This window comes from Pan paniscus, chromosome 1 (assembly GCF_029289425.2).
Source record: "Pan paniscus chromosome 1, NHGRI_mPanPan1-v2.0_pri, whole genome shotgun sequence".
NCBI lineage: Eukaryota > Metazoa > Chordata > Mammalia > Primates > Hominidae > Pan > Pan paniscus.
Window position 1 is genome coordinate 134,257,339 of NC_073249.2, and position 22,387 is coordinate 134,279,725.

General features: G+C 39.2%; 1 protein-coding gene and 1 pseudogene across 5 annotated transcripts in view; one reads left to right on the top strand and one right to left on the bottom strand.

Annotated features, from left to right (window-relative positions):
• The window catches only part of EVI5 (ecotropic viral integration site 5), a 285,495-nt gene that overhangs the window by 29,678 nt on the left and 233,430 nt on the right, over nucleotides 1–22,387 (top strand). The gene's annotated exons all lie outside the window — the stretch shown is intronic.
• On the bottom strand, nucleotides 6,659–22,267 carry LOC103784429 (cyclin-J-like; annotated as a pseudogene).

Here is a 22,387-nt window from a genome sequence, read left to right on the forward strand (position 1 = left end):
CTTTCACCCAGGCCAGAGTGTAGTGGCATGATCATAGCTCATTGCAGCGTCAAACTCCAGGGTGCCAGTGATTCTCCTGCGTCAGCCTCCCAAGTAGCTGGGACTACAGGCACACACCACCATGCCCAGCTAATTTGGCCTCCGAAAGCACTAGGATTACAGGTGTGAGCCACCGTGCCTGCCTCAAAATGTTAATTTTAAAATCAGGAAAATTTCCGATGTTTCTGTTAGGGTTTATAGGGTTTATATTTAATATAAAAATTATCAAAATTGTTATTGATATTCTTGAGACCTTTAAACATTTATATTTTATATATGTATTTATTTATTTGAGACAAAGTCTCACTCTGCTGCCCAGGCCAAGTGCAGTGGTGTGATCATGGCTCACTGCAGTCTTGACCTCCCAGGCTTAAGCAGTCCTCCCACCTCAGCTTCTCAAGTAGCTGGGACCACAGGCATGTGCCACTACACTTGGCTACTTTTTAATTTATTTGTAGAGACAAGGGCTTCCTATTTTGCCCAGGCTGGTCTCGAACTCCTGGACTCAAGGGATTGATCCTCCTACCTTGGCCTTCAAGGTGCTGGGATTACAGGTGTGAGCCACCATGCACAGCCCCTTTTTTTTATTTTTACAGATTTAGGGGTACAAGTGCAGTTTTCACTACATGGTTATATTGTGTAGTGGTGAGGTCTGGACTTTTAGTGTAGCCATCACCTGGATAGTGTATATTGTACCCAGTAAATAACTTCTCCTTCCTTACCTGCCTCCCACCCTCCCACTCTGAGACCTTTTAAAAAATACTGGTTTTACTACATCGATGTAGCAGAAAAAGATTGAGTATAGTCTATAATAGGCTGTTTTCAGAGGAGTTGGGAATTTTCATGTGGTATGTTGATAATTTCATTTTCAAATATAATTTCTGCCTTAATATTTTAGTTAATAGAATTTCTTAAATAGGTAATAAGATTAGTTTTAGGCAGGCAATAAAATCCTCAGGGTCATGACGTATTCTGATATGCTATGTTTTGACTTTTATGTTCTACAGTTAGTTTTAGCTTACCTTCTTAGCAGTGATTTATAGTTGTCAGAACATTTAGGGCTGAATGTTTAGTATCTTGGCTCTATCATTTATTAATTAGCTAAGGGATCTTGGGTAAGTTGTTTAACCTCTATAAGCTTCAGTAAAATCTATCTCAGGGTTATGGTGAAGATTAAATAAGATAATGAATCTAAAGTCTTGTCACAGTGCCTGGCTCATAATAAAACATATAGTAAATGATGGTGGTAGCAGCAGCAGTAATGTGTCATTGTGTACATGTTTTGCATTCCTGAAATTTAGCTGTAAGGCAGGAAGGATCAGAGAGAGATAGAAATATGTTATATGCCTACAGATAATATTAACTTGGAGAAACATGCCATATAGACATCTAAGAAAAGATAATTGTCGTGTTACCATTATTTCCTCTTTTTTCCCTTTTTCTGTAATTCCTACTCTTGTGTTTTTTTATTTCTTCTGAAGCCAGTGCTCTGTGTATCTTTGCAGCTTCCATCTCTCTCTGATAGTTGTTAGCTTAAATAAGTGAAAGACATAACTTGAAATTCTTCTGTTTGGATATGTTTTAAAACCTATATTCCATTTTAATATCAAGTATTTTGATAATACTTATAATATGCAAGACATTGCATGGGCGTTTATTCCCATTTACAGAATTGGAACAACAATTCTTATAACCTGTTAAAAGATTGAAGATAGGTATTACATTTGTACTAGTCTTAAATCCTACTGTAATAAGATATTTGTACCAACCTTAAATCTTACTGGAACTAAGCCATTTGTGATAGCACACATCTGTAGTCCAAGCTACTTGGGAGACTGAGGCGGGAGCATTACTAGAGCCCAGGAGTTTGAGACCAACCTGGGCAATATAGCAAGACACCATTTCTTAAAAAAATCTTACTGGAACTGGTGTAAATATTATTTTTGACTCTCCACATATTAATTCAGTTGTATATCAGGTTTTTTATGGGCTCAGAGTTTCTAACTCCTTGAAAACTCCTTAAAGTGGGAGACATAACGATGTATGCAGATACAAATTAATGACCTTTTATATTTGCATTGATACAGCATTTTGAAATTTGAGCAAACATTTTAGGATGTACTTCTCAGTTTGATATATTGCTATTTATTTTGGAGGCAAATAAGAAAAGAACTGTGGATGCATTTGGCGTTACAAATACTTAGACAAATACCCACTAAAAAAAATCGTGCTATAAGTCTGCACACTCTGGTTTGTAATTTTGTTTAAGCAAAGTTGCAGTTTAAATAATGATCCCTGAGATATAATTACCTGTCATTCACCTACCTGCCAATTTCCCCGAGTGTATGGTTTCTATAAAACTTACTATGAAACTTGAGGTACTTGTAATAGTCAATTTGAGACTAAAAATATAAATAATTTAAAAAAATGACATAGGTGGTAGAGCTTAGAGGTCTGTAGAAATTACCTATTCATTAATTCTTTTTTTTTTTTTTTTTTTTTTTTTTTGAGATGGAGCCTCGCTGTGTTGCCCGGGCTGGAGTGCAATGGTGCTATCTTGGCTCACTGCAGGCTCGGCCTCCCGGGTTCATGCCATTCTCCTGCCTCAGCCTTCTGAGTAGCTGGGACTACAGGCGCCCACCACCACGCCCGTTTAATTTTTTGTATTTTTTTTAGTAGAGATGGGGTTTCACCGTATTAGCCAGGATGGTCTCGATCTCCTGACTTCGTGATCTGCCCGCCTCGGCCTCCCAAAGTGCTGGGATTACAGGCGTGAGCCACTGCGCCCGGCCTATTCATTAATTCTTTATGCCACCTTTTTTTTTTTTTTTTTTTTTTGAGACGGAGTCTCAGTCTTCGCCCAGGCTGGAGTGCTGTGGCGCGATCTTGCGTCACTGCAACCTCCGCCTCCTGGGTTCAAGCAATTCTCCTGCCTTAGCGTCTCAAGAAGCTGGGATTACAGGTGTGTGCCACCACACCCAGCTAATTTTTTTGTATTTTTAGTAGAGACAGGGTTTTACCATGTTGGCCAGGCTGGTCTCGAACTCCTGACCTCAAGTGATCCTCCCGCCTCAGCCTCCCAGTGTGCTGGGATTACAAGCATGAGCCACTGTGCCCCGCTTCTTTTAGCCAACTTTTGTTGTTTAGTGTATACTAGCTGCTGTGCTCGTCATTATGGAGGGAAGACTAGTACCCTCTCTTATTCAGAACAGGAAAAAAGAAAAAAAGATGCTTTTAGGCTCCAGGTCAGCTCCCTTCTCAGCTGTGCTGCTAACCTGCAATCCTGACCTCAGTAATGATCTCCTGATATCTTCAGCATTGTGTTGCTCTCTCCCTTTTATTTCCTTACTTTGTATCTTTTCAGATTAGAACATATTTTTCTTGTCATGACAAAGGACTCTCCAAAAATTAATTTCCCCTCATTTATGCAAAATAAAACATATTTAACAAAATTTGGAAAACGAAGTATAAATAATATTAAAAATCACAAAGTTAATGTCTTATATTGAATTTTATTGTGGTAATTGCTTTTGGCAGTTTCTGTTACTTCTGTTCTCTTTATAGTTTAGCCAGAGCAAACTATTAAAACTCACTTTGGTACTTGTATGCTCATGTTTATAGCAGCATGATTCCCAAGAGTCAAAAGGTGGAAATAACCCAAATGTCCCTCAGCATAGAGATGAATGCATAGACAAAATGTATGTGGGGGGGGGGTATTTGTATATGTATGAATATGAATATTATTTAGCCACAAAAAGGAATGAGGTTCTGATACATGCTACAACATGGATGAACCTTGAAAACATTATGCTAAGTAAAATAAGCCAGACAGAAAAGGCTAGTTTTACATATAATCATATAAGTATGATCCCACCTATATGATATATATAGAATAGGCAAATTCATAGAGTCAGAAAGTAGATTAGAGTTTACCCAGGGATGCAAGAAAGGGAAATGGATATAGTATTTCTGTTGGGGATGATGAAAAAGTTTTGGAAAGAATGCTGATGGTTGCACAAGATTGTGAATGTATTAAATGCCATGAATCATACATTTAAAAATAATGAGAATGGCAAATTTTATATGTTTTACTATAAACATACTTTTAAAAAAAGTCTATTTGAAACCGTTAAGGACTTGTAGCTAGTTCACAGTTTTACTTCTGAGTGAGGCTTAGGTGTCTCTCTATATATTGTTCATGCTCCATCATTTTTTCAAAAAAAGTACTGATTATGTGAGTGGTGAGTTTGTTGACAATTAAATTTTCTTCTTGGTTTTCTTTTTTTCCATAAATAATGGATCACTTATAATGAAAACATTTACACATAAGAATTACTTTTTTTTCTTTTTGAGATGGGATCTCACTGTTGCTCAGGCTGGAGTACAGCGGCATGATCTCGGCTCACTGTAACCTCTGCCCCCTGAGCTCAAGCAGTTCTCCCTCCTCAGCCTCCTAAGTATCTGGAACGCACGCCACCACACCCGGCTAAGTTTTTGTATTTTCGGTAGAGATGGGGTTTCACCATGTTGCCCAGGCTGGTCTGAGCTCAAGTGATCTGCCTGCTTGGGCCTCCCAAAGTGTTGGGATTACAGGCGTGAGCCACTGCGCCCAGCTAAGAATTACTTTAAAAATAAAATTACATTAGACAGTATTTGTCTTCTTCAGGCTGCTGTCTAGTGTCTTTTTTTTTCTATCTGCTCTTGATCATCTTTCACCTTTTTTTTTTGATGCGTAGGTCTCATTCCTTAATTATGAGTTTTATGTAACCATATTGGAGATAATTAGAAAAAAGAGAAAGAACTCTCTCTGACCCCAAATTTAGTATTCTGACATAACCTTTATTTTAATTTTGATGTATTTTCTTCATGTCTCTGCCTATATCTTTGATCTAATTTGAATATATGTGTAATTTGAGTTCTTTTTTCACTTTTTGTTGCATTAACATTTTGCATGTGGTCTGCCTGATTGTTGTCTTAACCAGATTTTTTTTTTTTTTTTTTTTTTTGTGAGACAGGGTCTTGCCCTGTCACCCAGGCTGGAGTGCAGTGGCTGAATAATGGCTCACTGCAGCCTCTGACCTCGTAGACTCAACCAATAGTCCTGCCTCAGGCTCCTGAGTAGCTGGGACCACAGGTGTGCGCCACTATGCCCGGCTAATTTTTGTATTTTTTGTAGAGACAGGGTTTTGCCATGTTGCCCAAGCTGGTCTTGAACTCCTGGGCTCGAGCAATCCACCTGCTTTGGCCTTCCAGAGTGCTGGGATTACAGGTATGAGCCACCGCGCCCAGCCTTAACCAACTTTTTAAAACAAAATTACAAAAGGCTTACATGATACTAAAAAATTTTAAATACAGAAGTCGCTAAAGTAGGAAAGTTTTCTTTCTCTGTTTTTATTTCCCTTGCTACATTCTCACTATCTTGAGGTAGCTGTTAATAGTTTCATAGCCTATCAAAATATGGTATTATATTGTATGTATATCCTATTCTTTACCTATATTTGATTGGCTCCATCAAATTGGGAACCATGTTATTTTTAATGGCTGCATCACATTCTGTTGTATGGTAGTGTCATAATTTATTTGCTTATTTTCTGATTGATGAACATTGTGGTTATTACCAGTTTTTTCTTATAAATAATTCTGTGATTTTTTTTTTTTTTTTTTTTTTTGAGGCAGAGTCTCGCTCACTCTTTTGCCCAGGCTGGATTGTGCAGTGGCTCAGTCTCGGCTCACTGCAACCTCTGCCTCCCGGGTTCAAGTGATTCTTATGCCTCAGCCTGCTGAGTAGCTAGGATTACAGGCGTGCACCACCATGCCTGGCTAATTTTTGTATCTTTAATAGAGACGGGGTTTTGTCATGTTGGCCAGGCTGGTCTCAAACTCCTGGCCTCAAGTGATCCACCCACTTTGGCCTCCCAGAGTGCTGGGATTACAAGTGTGAGCTACCATACTTGGCCTGATTTTTTTTTTCTTTTTAAAAATAAGAGATCTACTCCAGCCTTAATTTTAGTGCATAAATCCATATACCTATACTATTTATAATAGGAAGTTATGTAGAATCATCTAAATTTTTTTTATTGTACAGATTGCCACAGCATAGGAATTCATGACTTTAAACTTACTCAAAATTTCTTCTAGAGAACAAAGATAAAACTCAAAACTGTAGAATAAAAAAAAAACCTCTTCAAAAATTAGTACTTTACATCATAAAAGACTGTTTGGCAAGCCCAAGATAAACGTTTGTTTTTGACTTATAAGCCAGTGTTAGGCCCATAATCTACCATAGGTCAAATCTCAAAACGGCAAATTGGAGTCTGTCCAAATTTTCTGTTGTATTGAATATTTTTGAAATATTTGAACTATTAGCCAGGACGTGAGCATTTTTGTCATACACGGATTTGTTGTAACTAAATTTGACACACGCACCGTCAAAGTGTTTGTTTAGTCCTCGCAGGTGTTCATGGCATATTGAAAGAGATATTCAGTCTTCCTGGTGCTGGTACCTGAAGAGTTCTGATGTCATTTGGATCTCTTTACTTTTGAATGGAAGTTTACAAAAAGCTTACCCAGAGCTTCAAGTCACAGAGCAGTCTGGGTCAGTTATTACCCTTACACATAATCACCTTTCAAAGCATGAAGTAATACAAGGGTAATGTTCATTTGTCTGAAAGCTCTGGTTATAAGAAACATTCAGACAGGGCTTAACTTCTGCTACTGTTGCCAGTGAGGGACAGCCCAATACCAGTGCGCATGTGCCCAAGGCCCTGAACACTAGTTTGGAAGCCAGGAGGACACATCTGTAGCTTGTAAGATGAGGCGTGCATAGTAGATACCATCTGCTAACAACAGCTTGGTTGATGTAGGATGGCGATACAGCGGTGAGGTCTATGTGACTGTTTGACATGCTGAGGTTGCTGAAAGTGAACTGTCTGTGAGGGCTGGGAGACTGTCTAGAACACACTTAGTTGTGCCATTTGAGGTCCTGCTTGTCCTCTCTTTGCTTCTTTCACATCATTATCATGAGCAGTCAATAGCTGTTCAGTACACGGCACTAAGAAATACCAGGAGTAAGCAGTAAGATGATGTAATGATGTAGTCTTGTAGGCCATGTTGGAGAAAGACGAAGTATAATCCTCGAAGAAGCCATACATGTAGCAGCTACTGAAGAAAGTGCATAATTTAGAAAGGGGTAATTTTGCAACAGTACTTCCAGGAAATCTGCATATTTGGCTGTGTAGTGTTTAATCTTTTCCAGGCAAATCGTTGGCCAGCCATCGTGAAGATCTGTTTTGTGTACTACTTCAGAGAGAACAAATTCAATGAAATGGGCAGCTGTTGGAAGGCGGAGGTCCATTCCACTGATAGGTTTCTAATGATAAGAGTTACACATGTAGCAAATTTTGTTTTGCTACATTCATATTAGTCATAACACCTAGGCTGTTGAGCTGTTCCAGCTTAGGCACACTATCTTCTTTTTCTTCAGATTTACTTGCTAGAAGCAGATGGGAAATTGCAGCTAAATACAGCTGCTAGATAGAGATGTCATAGCAATCCATAAATAGTTCTAGTAAATAGCAAGATGCTGGCGTAGAAAGAGCGTGACGTGATCGCTCACAATGGCAGTCAAGTCAGCAAAATACTGGCTGAGACTCAGTTGAGGGGACTGGCCTTTGTATGAGGGCAACTTCAGCTCTTTGTACCAAGTGCTCGGTGAATATTGGCAGCCAGCTCTCCTCGCCATCACTGCCTCTCCAGCTCCCTGGGACCCTGAGGTGCATGCAGCCAGACACAACAACTACAGTCCCGCCCCAAGGCCCTCACAGCCTCAGTCCCCTTGGCGTCGGCCCCACTGGTGCTGCAGACAGTTGGCTGCGAAGCGCCAGTCTCAGCTCTGGCCAAGCTCCCCCCATTGTTAAAGGACTGGCAGGCGGCTCCCAATTCTGTGATTAATTTCAGTACGTAGGTCCTTGCTTATTTGAGTATTGGGACAGATTTCTGAGTCAGCCCATCGACATGTATCATGGATACTTCCAAATAGTCGTTCTAAACAGCTGTATGAATGAATGTATTCAGCAATAATGTCTTTAAAAATACTAATTTCCTTTAGACAAATCATTAGTTTTTTTGTTTTTGGGTTTTTTGGTTTGTTCGTTTTGTTTTTAAGACGGAATCTTGCTCTGTCGCCCAGGCTGGAGTGCAGTGGTGTGATCTTGGCTCACTGCAATATCTGCCTCCTGGGTTCAAGTGATTCTCCTGCTTCAGCCTCCTGAATAGCTGGGACTACAGGTGTGTGCCACCCACATCCGGCTAATTTTTATATTTTTTAGTGGAGATGGGGTTTCAACACGTTGGCCAGGCTGGTCTTGAACTTCTGACCTGTAGTGATCCACCCACCTCAGCCTCTCAAAGTGCTAGGATTTCAGGCATGAGCCACTACAGCTGGCCCAAAGCATCAGTTTTTTATAATGAATATTTCAGATGCAAAAAAAATAAAATACCTATGTTCACATCACCCACCTTAAGAAATAAACATTATAAATGTACTTGTAAACATAATCCCCATCTTCTTTAAGATATAACATTATACTTATATGTATGTTTATAAACAGTATATCATATAAACATGCCCTTTTACATTTTCATTATTGCCCAACTTTGTGTGTTGAACATAATATGTCACATGAGGTCATTAGCCTCCAGGATGGCTGTCAGTGGTCTCCACTTCCTTATATTTATGCTGTTATGCGCTTTCTTCCCATGTTGAATAGGGCTGACTTGTGTAACCAATTGAATATTACAAAAATATCAGAGTGACTTATGAAGCTAAGTCATGTAAGCATTTTCTGTCTTGCTTTCTTGTTCTGGGGGAAGCCAGTTGCCACAAGGTGAAGATACTCAGCAGTCTTATGGAAAGGTCCACATGGTGAGAAACTGAGGACTTTTGCCAATAACTATATGAGGGAGCCATCTTTGAAGCAGCTCTTCCAGCCCCAGTCAAGCCTTCAGATGACAGCAGCACTAGCCAAGATCTTGTCTGCAAGCTCATGAGAGGCCATGAGCCAGAATCGCCCAGCTAAACTGTACTGCAGTTTCTGACATACAGAAACTGGGAGATAATAAATATTTAATGTATTAAGCTACTAGGTTTGGTAGTAATGGATGAGAGAAAGAGACTTGTAATTGTTTCCATGTTTGCCTCCCCATACTTCATTACTAGTGAGCAATTTGAAGACAGGACAGGAACCATATGTCTTACTTATTTTCCCACTCAATGCCTAGCCTTATGCCTATGTTTAGTAAGTATTTGTTGAGTGAAATTGATAGTATTCTGGTGGAGGTAAAAAATTTAGAAGGGATATTAAATCCCTAAAACTGAGATAGCCTGATGTTTGAATCATGAGTCATTGTTGGATAGCATGTAAAGACCACATTGTTTCTTCTGAATAGTAGTTAAAGTAAGCCTCTCAGCTACTAATGCTACCCTGGCTATGGGAGTATGGCATTGATTTTGAAGTTATGGCATCTGGCTTTTACTTTACTATTCTCTGGGGCTTGGGTTAGGATACAATCTTTTCTAGACGACTTTCATTTCAGACTTCCTTCTAGGCATATTAACTGAAGCTAAATTTTTTTCTTTTTCTTTTTCAAAATATGGAAGAATGTAAAAAACCTAAAGTCCTGTCAGTTTAGGATTTTGCTGGTATATGTAGCAAGAGACAGTACTTAACTATATCCTAGTGGATTGTTTTTATAGATTATGGAGAGACAGTATTACTACAGAGGATTATATCTAATTATATTCAGAAAATATATTCCAAAATTAGATTCCAAAATTAGGTATAATTTTGAGTCACACATTTGGTACTTTTTAGTTCTTGTAACCTGTGTTGTTTAATATGGAGGCCCCTAGCTACATGTGATGAGTGAGCTCTTGAACTGTGACTAGTCTGAATTGAGATGTGGTGTACATGTAAAATTCATACTGAATTTCAGACTTAATATTAAAGAAAGAATGTAAAATATTACACTAATAATTTCTTCATATTCCTTATCTATTGAAATAATGTTTTGAGTATATTGGGTTAAAAATATAATTTCATTTGTTTTACTTGTTTTTACTTTTTAGAATATAGCTACTAGAGAATCTTAACTGATATGGCTTGCATTTGTGGCTTGCCTTATATTTCTATTAGAGAGTGCTTTTCTATTGATTGATTGATTGGTTGATTGACTGTTTGATTGAGATGAAGTCTCACTGTGTAGCCTAGGCTAGTCTTGAACTCCTGGGCTCAGGTGATCCTCCTGCCTTGGCCTTCCAAGGTGCTGAGATCACAGGCCTGAGCCATGTCGACTGGATCAGAGTGGTTTTTAACCCATCAAAATATTCAGTTCTTCAGGGCCTTTGTACATTTTCCTTCTTTTTTTTTTTTGCCTGACTCTTTATCTGGCTTCTTCCTGCTCATTTCATAGATCTTATCTTAAACGTTGCCTCCTCAGAAAGGCAGTCCTTATCCACCCTATCAAATTAAGTTCTTTAGTGTTTTGCCCTCATGTCATGTATCCTTCTCTGCATTTATTTATTCACTATTTGTCTGACTTCTTAACTAGCTCTGTGAGGGAAAGGACCATGTCTATTTTGTTTATGATGACACTTTTAGCACCCAATAAAGTGTTCTTTTAGAAAGTAGATTCTAAATAAATTCTTGTTCAATGAGTGATACTGGTATTACTAAGCAGTGGGCTCACTGCTCGATGCTCATAGAACCCAATACTATGACACCAGCTTTTGAGAAAAGAAAAAGGGCTTTATTGTGAGCTGACTGGCAAGGAGACAGGAGTTTCAGAAAGAAAATATGGAGGAGGATGTCATAAAAGAAATTAGGAAAACAGGGCTGTGCTGCACCGCTGCCCCTCGTCATGCGCAGGTCGACTCCCCGCTCCCCACAAAGAAGGAAAAGTTCCCAGAACTGAACAACCTGCTGTGCTTAGCACTCCGATTGGTCCTTTTCTAAATTAAAAGGGCCCATTGGAGTGCTAAGCACAACAGGTGAAAAAAATATCTGTATTAAGACGTTTCATTAGGCTGGGGGCAGTGAGTGGCTCACGCCTGTAATCCCAGCACTTTGGGAGGTCGAGGCGGGCAAATCACTTGAGGCCAGGAGTTCGAGACCAGCCTGGCCAACATGGTGAAACCCTGTCTCTACTAAAAATACAAAAAGTAGTCAGGCGTGGTGGCACGTGCCTGTAATTCCAGGTACTCAGGAGGCTGAGGCAGGAGAATTGCTTGAACCCAAGAGGCGGAGGCTGTAGTGAGCTGAGATTGTGCCACTGTACTCTAGCCTGGGCAACAGAGCGAGATTCCGTCATTTTATTGAATTTTCACAACTAAGGGGCTAAGGAGAAGATAGAGAAGTTCCCAGAGGTAAAGGAAAAATGGGTTAGTTAATAAAATTAGAGTAGTTACAGGCTCTTCAACAAGAATACTGGAAGCAAAAGACAATAGAGGGCAATATCTTAAAAAGTATAAGGGAAAATTATTATTATTATTATTTTAAGACAGGGTGTCTCTCTGTCGCCCAGGCTTGAGTGCAGTGGCGTGATCTTGGCTCACTGCTACCTCCGCCCCCTGGGTTCAAGCAACTCTCCTGCCTCAGCCTCCCAAGTAGTTGTAATTATTATAGGCGTGCACCACCACGCCCGGCTAATTTTTTGTGTTTTTAGTAGAGATGGGGTTTCACCATGTTGCCTAGGCTGGTTTCGAACTCCTGAGCTCAGATGATCCACCCACCTTGGCTTCCCAAAGTGCTGAGATTACAGACGTGAGCCACTGTGCCCGGTTGGGAAAATTATTTGTAATCTAAGAGTTTATAGTGCAGTCATTTTCAAGTGTAACAGTAGAAAAAGCATTTTCACATATGCAGTGTCTCAAACTCACCTCTCATGCAACCCCTTTCAGGAAGGTAGTAGAGGAGGTACTCCACCAAAATAAGAGTGTTTTGAGCAAAGGGAAGACATAGTGTTTAGGAAACAAATGATCCAACCCAAGTGAGGTGAAAGGAATACCTGGGATCACAGTTGTGTACCAGGTGTAGAGCAACTAGTCCAGAATGGAGCAAGTCAGAAGGTTGCAGAAAGGACTTGTACAAAAATATAAGATTGATAGCACATGTGATATGCTCGAATATGTTGAGGAGATTTATATAATTGGATGAATTGGGGGTGAATTTATAAGTACAAATAAAGCTAAACAATTAGACATTTATTAACTCCAGGGAAAGTAAAAAATTGGTCCAAGAAAGTAAAAGTAATCACAGTATACCTCATAGAACAACTGTGACTAAAGTTACATAGTCATGTTAATGCATACACTGAATATTGGTGTAACCAAAAATATGTTTTTTATTTATTTTTATTTTTTTTGAGAGGGAGTCTTGTTCTGTCGCTCAGGCTACAGTGCAGTGGTGCGATCTTGGCTCATTGCCAGCTCTGCCTCCTGGGTTCATGCCATTCTCCTGCCTCAGCCTCCTGAGTAGCTGGGACTACAGGTACCCGCCACCATGCCTGGCTAATTTTTTGTATTTTTAGTAGAAACGGGGTTTTACCGTGTTAGCCAGGATGGTCTCGATCTCCTGACCTCGTGATCCGCCCGCCTCGGCCTCCCAAAGTGCTGGGATTACAGGTGTGAGCCACCGCACCCGGCCCAAAAATATGTTTTAATTACATAGGGATAATGGAATGTATGAAGTGTTTGTATGTTATGGTGGGCAAGGTTGATGATATGGATGATGGGGAAAGAACTAATTGACCTTTTTCACAGGAAGAAGTCAACAGATAAAGTATTACTTTTTTTTTCTGGTCATAACCTCATGTAAGTGGTAAAAATTAAAAGTAAGGGGAAAAAGGCAATGGGGTAGACATTTATTATAGCCAAAGGAGGGTCAGGAATTCTACTTCTGGATCTGGGGATGATAGGAAAGTTCAAAAATTATTTGCAAAATTTTGTTCATATGTGCATGAATTTCTCAAAGGAGTTTGTGACCCCTAAAATGTCTAAAGAGTATAGTGTAGTGTGATGATTGTGGTGTTTTTCAGCGTGTTCGTGAAAGTGTTAGTTTTAGTTTTGATTCTTGATTTATTTTTATGTTTTCATGTATTCATTATCTTGTTATATGAAAGATGACTTAGTTTGGTAAAGCAAATACCATTTTTTATTTGGTTTTATATTAAAATAAACCTCTTAAGTATTGATTTGTATCTGTGCTGCCTTCTGAGTTAATGTCTTCGGCTCTTCTAGTTCATTGATTTTCTGTTTATGTCTGTTTAATTCTCTATCCCTCTGTCTTCCCCACATCTCACCTCCCTTTTTTTCCTATTTCATTTATTAAATTTTTTATTTCTATAAGTTCCACTTGGATACTTCAAAAATTTGCATGATCTTTGTTTGTATCCTATTCCTTGCTCATTTAAAAAATTCTTTTATTGCTTTAAGCATTTTAAAAGTAGTTATATATTCTGTATTTGATAATTCCAATAGTTGAAGTGCTTGTGGGTCTAATTCTATGCTCAGCTGTCATTTATTGAGTTTTGTCTCTTGTGTGAGTTATATTTTTGAGTGGTGAGCTTATTTTCATCTGTGTCAACTTTGGTGGCTTGATTGAGCATTTTAAGAGACTTAGAGAGCAGTTATGTGAACATGAATTAGTATGGATATTTGGAAATCTGAGGCTGTGGGCCCCCTTTTAGCAGGTTGTAGATTATGTGTGATAAGGTTGGATCTACATTTTAGTGACTCTTCGAATGCTTGGCAAAGTACATTATTTTATAACACTTTCTGTGCTCTAAATGGGGAGGGAGTTTTTCCTTGTCTGAAGTTAGCATGATTTGGCTAATTAAGTGAATACTCATATTCAGTAGTTAGTACTCTCCTGCTTAATTAGGTATATATATTTATTTACATATATTTATAGATACTATATATATATGTAGAAATTACCCTTTATTCCACAGAGACATTTATTGAGCATCTGGTTTATGATAGACTTTGATACTGGGGATATAGAGGTATTCAAGGCAGTCTCTCCTGTTGGAAAGTTAAATAGTAGATGAAACTGAACTTTGTATATATTATTAAAGATGTGCTAGAGTATCCATATTAAAAGCTTCTGAATGCCCAGGCTTATATGTTCATATTGTAGAATGGTTGCCTTTTAAGAAGTTAAAAATTAGGAGCTCCAGCTGAAGGAGGAGGTTAAGTAAGGAGAGCTCTATACCATGGCTGGTACAAAGCTAACTGCCAGCAGATGCACCAGTGGTAAAACACCCAGGAAGCAACTGGCTACAAAAGCTGCTTGCAAGAGTGTGCCCTCTACTGGAGGAGTGAAGAAGCCTTATCATCATGACTATAATACAATTTATTTGTCCTATCTCCTATCTATTTGTCTATTAAGAATAAAGTAGCTATGAAGGTTTTCTTTTTCTTTTTTTTTTTTTTTGAGACAGAGTTTCGCTCTTGTTGCCCAGGCTAGAGTGCAATGGCGCGATCTCGGCTCACCGCAACCTCTGCCTCCCAGGTTCAAGTGATTCTCCTGCCTCAGCCTCCCAAGTAGCTGGGATTACACATATACGCCACCACGCCCAGCTAATTTTTGTATTTTTAGTAGAGATGGGGTTTCTTCTGTTGGTCAGGCTGGTGTCAAACTCCCGACCTCAGGTGATCTGCCCGCGTCGGCCTCCCAGAGTGCTGGGATTACAACCATGAGCCACCGTGACTGGCCAATATGTATTTATATTTTCTTAGTGTACTTGTACCTACTCATAGCACACTATAGACAAATGAAAAGATGTTTTTTTCTCAATTATTTGAAGCCTCTGTCTCCCCAAAATAAAAATAAGACTGGTATGCTGTCTTTACTGATACTCTATACTTTTAGTTTCTTGGTTTTATTTCAAGCACTGTTAAATATTTTAATTTTGTTTTGTGGGATAATGTGATATTGTTCCAGTTACTGTAGCGGTGTAACAAACCACCATGAAACTTAATGGCTTCAAATAATCATTTTAGTATGTGCTTAGATTCTGTGGGTCAGGAATTTAGACAGAGGATTATGAAGAGGACTTGTCTCTGCTTCACGTCTTTGGTCTCAGCTGGGAAGACTTAGAGTCTGGGGCTGACTCTTCACTTAGTGCCTAGAATCAGTTGGGGGTATGTTCACATTTGTGCCTGGTGGTTGAGGCTGGAACCTCAGCTGGACTGTTAGTGAGAATGCCTGTACTCTCCATGTGGTCTCTGCGTGGGCTAGTTTGGGCTTCTTGAAAGCATGGTAGCCAGATTCCAAGAGTTAAGCTCAGTAATCACTTTTGGTACCCACTTTTGGTTGAAGCAGTCAGCGAGCTTTGCTTGGGCTCAAGGGGAGGGGATGTGGACTTTACCACTCTATGGGAAGATGTGGGATAGGAAATGTGGCCGTGTTGCAGATTGGATTGTGTCCTTCAAAAAGATATGTTGAAGTCCAGCTATCACAGTACCCTTGTACCTCAGAATGTGACTTTATTTGGAAACAGGGTTGTTGCAAATGTAATTAGGGAAGATACAGTCACTGGAGGGGAGAATGTCATGTGATCATGGAGGCTGAGATCCAAGTGCTTGAAGTGCTGCAACTGCAAACCAAGAAATGCTGGTCATTACTGGCAAACCACCCAAAGCTAGGAAGAGGCAAGGGAAGATTCTCCCTACAAGTTTTAGAGGGAGAATGACCCTGCTGACAACTTGGTTTTGGACTTCTAGCCTCCAGAACTGTGAGACAATACATTTCTGGGTGTTTTTTTTTTTTTTGGTGAGATGGAGTCTGGCTCTGTCACCCAGGCTGGAGTGCAGTGGCGTGATCTCAGCTCACTGCAACCTCCGCCTTCCGGGTTCAAACAATTCTCCTGTCTCAGCCTCTCAAGTAGCTGGGACTACAGGCACCCAACATCACGCCTGGCTAATTTTTGTATTTTTGGTAGAGACGGAGTTTTGTCATATTGGCCAGGCTAGTCTCAAACTCCTGATCTCAAGTGATCCACCTACCTCGGCCTCCCAAAGTGCTGGGATTACAGGCATGAGCCACCACACCCGGCTTATTTCTGTTGTTTTAAGCCACTCAGTTTGTGGTACTTTGTAACAGCAGTACTAGGAAACTAAGATAACAATTAGTTTTCTTGCTGCATCTGCAGGGGATTGGTTCCAAGATCACTGCCCTCATACTACCATGGATGCTTAAATCCCATATATAAAATAGTGCGGTATTTGTATATAATATACACACATCTTCCTGTATACTTTAAAATCATTTCTAGATTACTTATGATACCTAATACAATGTAAATGCTGTGTAAGTAGTTGTTATACAGTACTGTTTTTAAAAAAATCTGTATTATTTTTAATTGTATTATTATATTTTGAGTATTTGTGATGCATGGTTGGTTCAGAACCTGCAGATGTGGAACCTGTGGACTATATAGGCCATCTTTGGGAAATACAGACTTTTACAAATGTGTCATAAAAATTATTCTATAGCTTTTCCCCCGTTACTTGTATTGGGTAACAATATATAATAATATATGGTTGTTTTGCTCACTTATACTTCTTTTTTAAAAAAACTTTTTTTTTTTTTGAACCAGAGTCTTGCTCTGTTGCCCAGGCTGGAGAGCAGTGGTATGATCACAGTTCACTGCAGCCTTGACCTCTCAGGCTCAAGTGATCCTCCCGCCTCAGCATCCCAAGTAGCTGGGATCACAGACACACGCCACCATGCCTGGCTAATTTTCTTTTTAATTTTTTGTAGAGACAGGGTCTCGCTCTATTGCCCAGGCTGATCTTGAACTGCTGGACACAAGCAGTCCTTCTGCCTTGGCCTCCTGGGCTCAAGTCATCCTCCCACCTCAGCCTCCCAAGTAGGTGAGACTACAGGCATGCACCACTACACCCGGCTAATTTTTGTATTTTTAGTAGAGACAGGGTTTCACCATGTTGGCCAGACTGATCTCGAGCTCCTGACCTCAAGTGATCCACCCACCTCGGCCTCCCAGAGTGCTGGGATTTCAGGCGTGAGCCACTGTGCCCAGCCAGTACAGTACTTTAAAAGTTATTTTTAGTGTGTATAGCTGCAAAGGGAATTTTGAATAGGAGATACCTTCATTGAAATGTGCTATTTAACAATCAAAATTAATCAAAAGTCATTGAGAAAGTATTGAGTACTCACTGGTAAAAAGGAAAGGCCTTAGACACATTAAATTTAACAGAGTTTAATTGAGCAAAGAACGATTCACAACTCGGACAGCCTTCAGAACCAGAACAAGTTCAGAGAACTCTGACCTGCAATGTGGTCAAGCAGCATTTATGGACAGAAAACAGAAGCGAGGTAAAGAGACAGCTCTTTTGGTTACAGCTTGGCATTTGCTTTATTAGAACATGGGTTCAATGTTGGCTGCCTAAAGCTTGGTTGCTATGATTGATTGAGACTCAGCTATTTATTACGTAACCCAACTTAGGCTTTCAGTTAGTTTGCCAACTAAGTTAGGTTGCTCTTTGTTATGTAAGGACTCAAATACATGGGCATCCTTAGGCCAAGTTTAGTTTAACACTATTCACCAAATTTGTTTTCAGGTCATCAAGAAGATTCATGAAGAGTGTAATGAATGGTCTGTCTTTGACCTACAGGAATATATATGAAATAATGTTTTTGTTTTATTTTTCAGACAAGCTCTCATTCTGTTGCCCAGGCTAGAGTGCAGTGGCATAATCATGGCTCACTGCAGCTTTATGCTCCTGGGCTCAAGTGATCCTTCACCTCAGCCTCACAAGTGCCTCTACTACAGGTCTGTGCCACCACACCCAGCTAATTTTTTTTGTAGAGATGAGGTCTCATTATGTTGCCCAGGCTGGTCTTGAATTCTTGATCTCAAGTGATCCTCCTGCCTCTGCCTCCCAAAGTGTTGGGATTATAGGCCTGAGCCACCATATGTGGCCTGTTTTTCTTTCTTAAGGTACTGAGAGGCAGTAGTACATCTAATGGTTTATAATATAACAGTGTAAGCATAATATGGCACATATAGCACTGTGGAGATGAGGTGATAATGTATCTGAAAGTACTCAGTGAATATTATCATTATTAATGAATGTCACAATATTTAATATAAACAAGAAGTACCATAGAAGTGAAGAGAAACATGACACAGAGCACACAAACACCTTAAAGAATGAGTACCGTTGGCAACTGAGCGGCATTTCTCAGAATTTGTTTTGCAGTAAAGAGTGAAAAAGGCTGGGTGGGTGGTCCACGCCTGTAATCTCAGCACTTTTGGAGCCCGAGGCAGGTGGATCGCTTGAGCCCCAGGAGTTTGAGACCAGCCTGGGCAACATGGTGAAACCCTGTCTCTACCCAAAAAAAAAAAAAAAAAAAAAATTAGCCTGGCATGGTAGTTGTGTGCCTGTGGTCCCAGCTACTCAGGAGGCTGAGGTGGGAGGATTGCTTGAGCTCGGGAGGTTGAGACTGCAACAAGCCATGATTGCACCACTGCACTCCAGCCTGGGTGACAAGACCCTGTCTCAAAAAAGAGAAAAACGATTCCTGACTAGTCAAGTTTGGAAAGTAAATTCCTCTACCTTCTACTTTTGACAGTGTATAATAATGTCTGAGAATTGCTGTAATAAAAAAAGTTTTACTTAGGGACTTCAGCTTTTAATGATGTGATTCACTACATAGCTTGGAAAAACTCTTCCTCTATAAAGCACCTCAAAATGCAAACATCCTTTTAAATGCAAAGCTGTATTTTCAAGAATGTAAGAGAAATGCCCCTTCTCCAAAAACAGAGCCACTCTAGAAGCCACCAGATTGTCTTCAAGTCTGCCGTCCTCTGTGTGTGTGTGTGTGTGTGTGTGTGTGTGTATATGTGTGAGATATTTGGCATAACTATATTAATTTCAAACAAAGCAAACTTAAGAAGGAGAATTATCAGGGATAAAGACAGGCATTACATAATGATAAACGGGTCCGTTCTCAAAGAAGACAAAATAGTCTGTGAGGCAAAAACCAATAGCAATGTAAGGAGTAATAGACAAATTCACTATTATAGTTGGATGCCTCAACACCTCTCAGTAATTTATAGTGTAGCAGACAGAAAATCAGTTAGGCTATAGCTGAATAGCACCATTTATCAACTGGATTTAATTGATATATATAGACTGCTTCATCCAACAACAGCAAAAAACACATTTTTCTCAAACTCATATGGAACATTCGCCAAGATTAACCACATTCTGGGACATAAAACACATCTTAACTTGTATTCTCAGACCACGGTGGAATTAAGTTAGAGATCACTAACAATTATCTATACAACTTGTGTTGTATAGTTAGAAAGATATTTGGAAAATCTGAAAATACTTGGGAATTAAAAAACACACTTCTAAGTAACACATGAGTTGAAGTCTCAAACTAAAAATATTTTGAACTGAAGGAAAATGAAAAGCAGCAAAAGCAGTGCTTAGAGTTTGATTTATATTGAATCATATAGTAGAAAAAAAGATTCAAAAATCAGTGATTAAGCTTCTACTTTAGGGAACTAGAGATAGAAGAGCAATATAAACCTAAAGCAAGCAGAATAAAATAAATAATAAAAATTAGTAGAAATCAGTGAAATAGAAAACAGGAAAACAATTACAAAATTAATGAAAGAAAAACTGTTTCTTTTAAAAGGCATTGAAAGTGACGGACCTCTAGCCAGGGTAACAAGAACAAAAGAGAGAAGACACAAATTACTAATGTCAAGAATGAAAGGGGTAATTTCTTCCCCCAGATTTCATTGTGATAAAGTATTCATAACAAAATTTACAGTTTTAACCATTTTAAGTCTATAATTAAGTATATTCATATTGTTGTACAACCACCATCACCATCATCTCTATAATTTTTTCATCTTTCCAAAGAAACTCTGTGGCCACTAATCAATAACTCCCTATTTCCTCTTCCCATGGCAACCACCATTTTACTTTCTGTCTCTGTGGATTTGACTATCTCATAAAAGTGGAATCACACAATATTTGTCATTTTATGGCTGGCTTTTTTCACTTCGTATAATGTCCTCAGGGTGTGTTCATGTTGTGGTATGTCAGAATTTCCTTCCCTTTTTTTTTTGAGACGGAGTCTTGCTCTGTCGCCAGGCTGGAGTGCAGTGGCACGATCTTGATGCACTGCAACCTCCGCCTCCTGGGTTCAAGCGATTCTCTTGCCTCAACCTCCCAAGTAGCTGGGATTACAGGCGCTCGCCACCGTGCCCAGCTAATTTTTGTATTTTTAGTAGACACGGGGTTTTGCCATGTTGGCCAAACTGGTCTCGAACTCCTGACCTCATGTGATCCGCCCACCTCAGCCTCCCAAACTGCTGGGATTACAGGCGTGAGCCATCACGCTTGGCCCTCCTTCCTTTTTAAGGCTGAATAATAGTCCATTGTATAGAGATAGCACATTTTGTTTATCCATTAATCCATTGATGTACACTTGGTTGTTTATCCCTTTTGGCTATTGTGAATAATGCTGCTATGAATATGGGTATATAAATATCTAAGTCCTTGTTTCAGTTCTTTGGATAAATAACCAGAAGTGGAATTGCTGGATCTTATAATTCTGTGTTAAATTTTTTGAGGAACTGCCATACTGTTTTCCACAGCAGCTGTGCCATTTATATTTCCATTAACAATGTCAACACTTGTTATTTTCCTTTTTGATAATAGCCATCAAAATGTGTGTGAAATGATATCTCATTGTGGTTTTGGTTTGCATTTTATTTAATTTTAATTAAAATTTTTTTTTTGTGAGACAGAGTTTTGGTCTTGTCGCCCAGGCTGGAGTGCAATGGCACTGTCTCGGCTCACTGCAACCTCCACCTCCTGCGTTCAAGCGATTCTCCTGCCTAAGCCTCCTGAGTAGCTGAGATTACAGGGACCCGCCACCACACCCAGCTAATTTTTGTATTTTTAGTAGAGATGGGGTTTCTCCATGTTGGCCAGGCTGGTCTCTAACTCCTGACCTCAGGTGATCCACCTGCTTCAGCCTCCCGAAGTGCTGGGATTACAGGCATGAGCTACCGTGCCTGGCTGATTTGCATTTTATTAATGATTGGTGATGTTAGCTGGGCACAGTGGCTCGTGCCTATAGTACCAGCTACTCAGGAGGCTGAAGCAGGAGGATTGCTTGAGGCCAGGAGTTCAAGACCAGCCTGGGCAATATAGCAAGACCTCATCTCTTAAAAAAATTAGTAATGTTGAACGTATTTTCAAAAGCCCCTGTGATTATTGGCCATTTATATATCTTCTTTGGGGAAATGTCTGTTCAAATCCTTTGCTCATCTTTTAATCAGATTATTTGTTTTTTTTTGTGTTATTAATTTGTAGGAGTTCTTTATATATTCTAGATATTAAACCCATACAGCTATATGATTTGCAAATATTTGCTTTCATTTTTCTGGGTTATTTTTACTCTGTTGATACACAAAAGTTTTTAATTTTGATGGAGTCCAATTTATCTTTTTTTTCCTTTTGTTGCCTGTGCTTTTTGTGTTAGTCTAAGGAATCATTGCCAAATCATTGTCATGAAGTTTTTCCCTTACGTTTTCTTCTAAGTTTTATAGTTTTAATTCTATTATTTAGGTCTTCAATCCATTGTGATTTAAGAGGTCTTTTAAATGAGCTGAATCTTTGATTTCTTATCTCTAAAATGGAGACATTACCTACTTTATAGAATTATGAATGAGCACTAAAATGAGTTAATATGAAATAATGTGAAAAGTCCTAAAAAAATAAAATACTGAGTTGTCAGATCAGCCTTTATATTATAAAACAAGCTAACTCCACAGTGACAAAGAATAACCCCATCAGCCCAGTTTTCTGAATTGTACCAGTTTTTTTTTCTTTTTAAAATAAAATCAAATGAAGTTACTGTCTGTTTGAAGGCCTTTTTCGAAAATAGGGTTTGTTATGTAATAATATCCTGACTATCCTTTTGGAATCTCCAGGCTTTAGGAATTAGTCTGATTCAAGAAATCTCAAAAATAAAGGTCATTGTGGTAGGAATGGGAATATTTTGCAGCCCTTATTTCTGTATCTCTCAGATACTCCTCAACTTACTATAATCTGGTTTCTGCCTTCTTTTGGTGAAATGGACTCACTGAAGTCATTAGTGACCACATCCATTGCCAACCTTTGGTCTTGCTCATTCTTGATAGTGGTTAAGAGCAAGGAATCTCCAACCAGATTGCCTGTGTTTGACTTTTATTAGCTTTGTGACCTTATGTAAGTTGTATAGCATTTTTG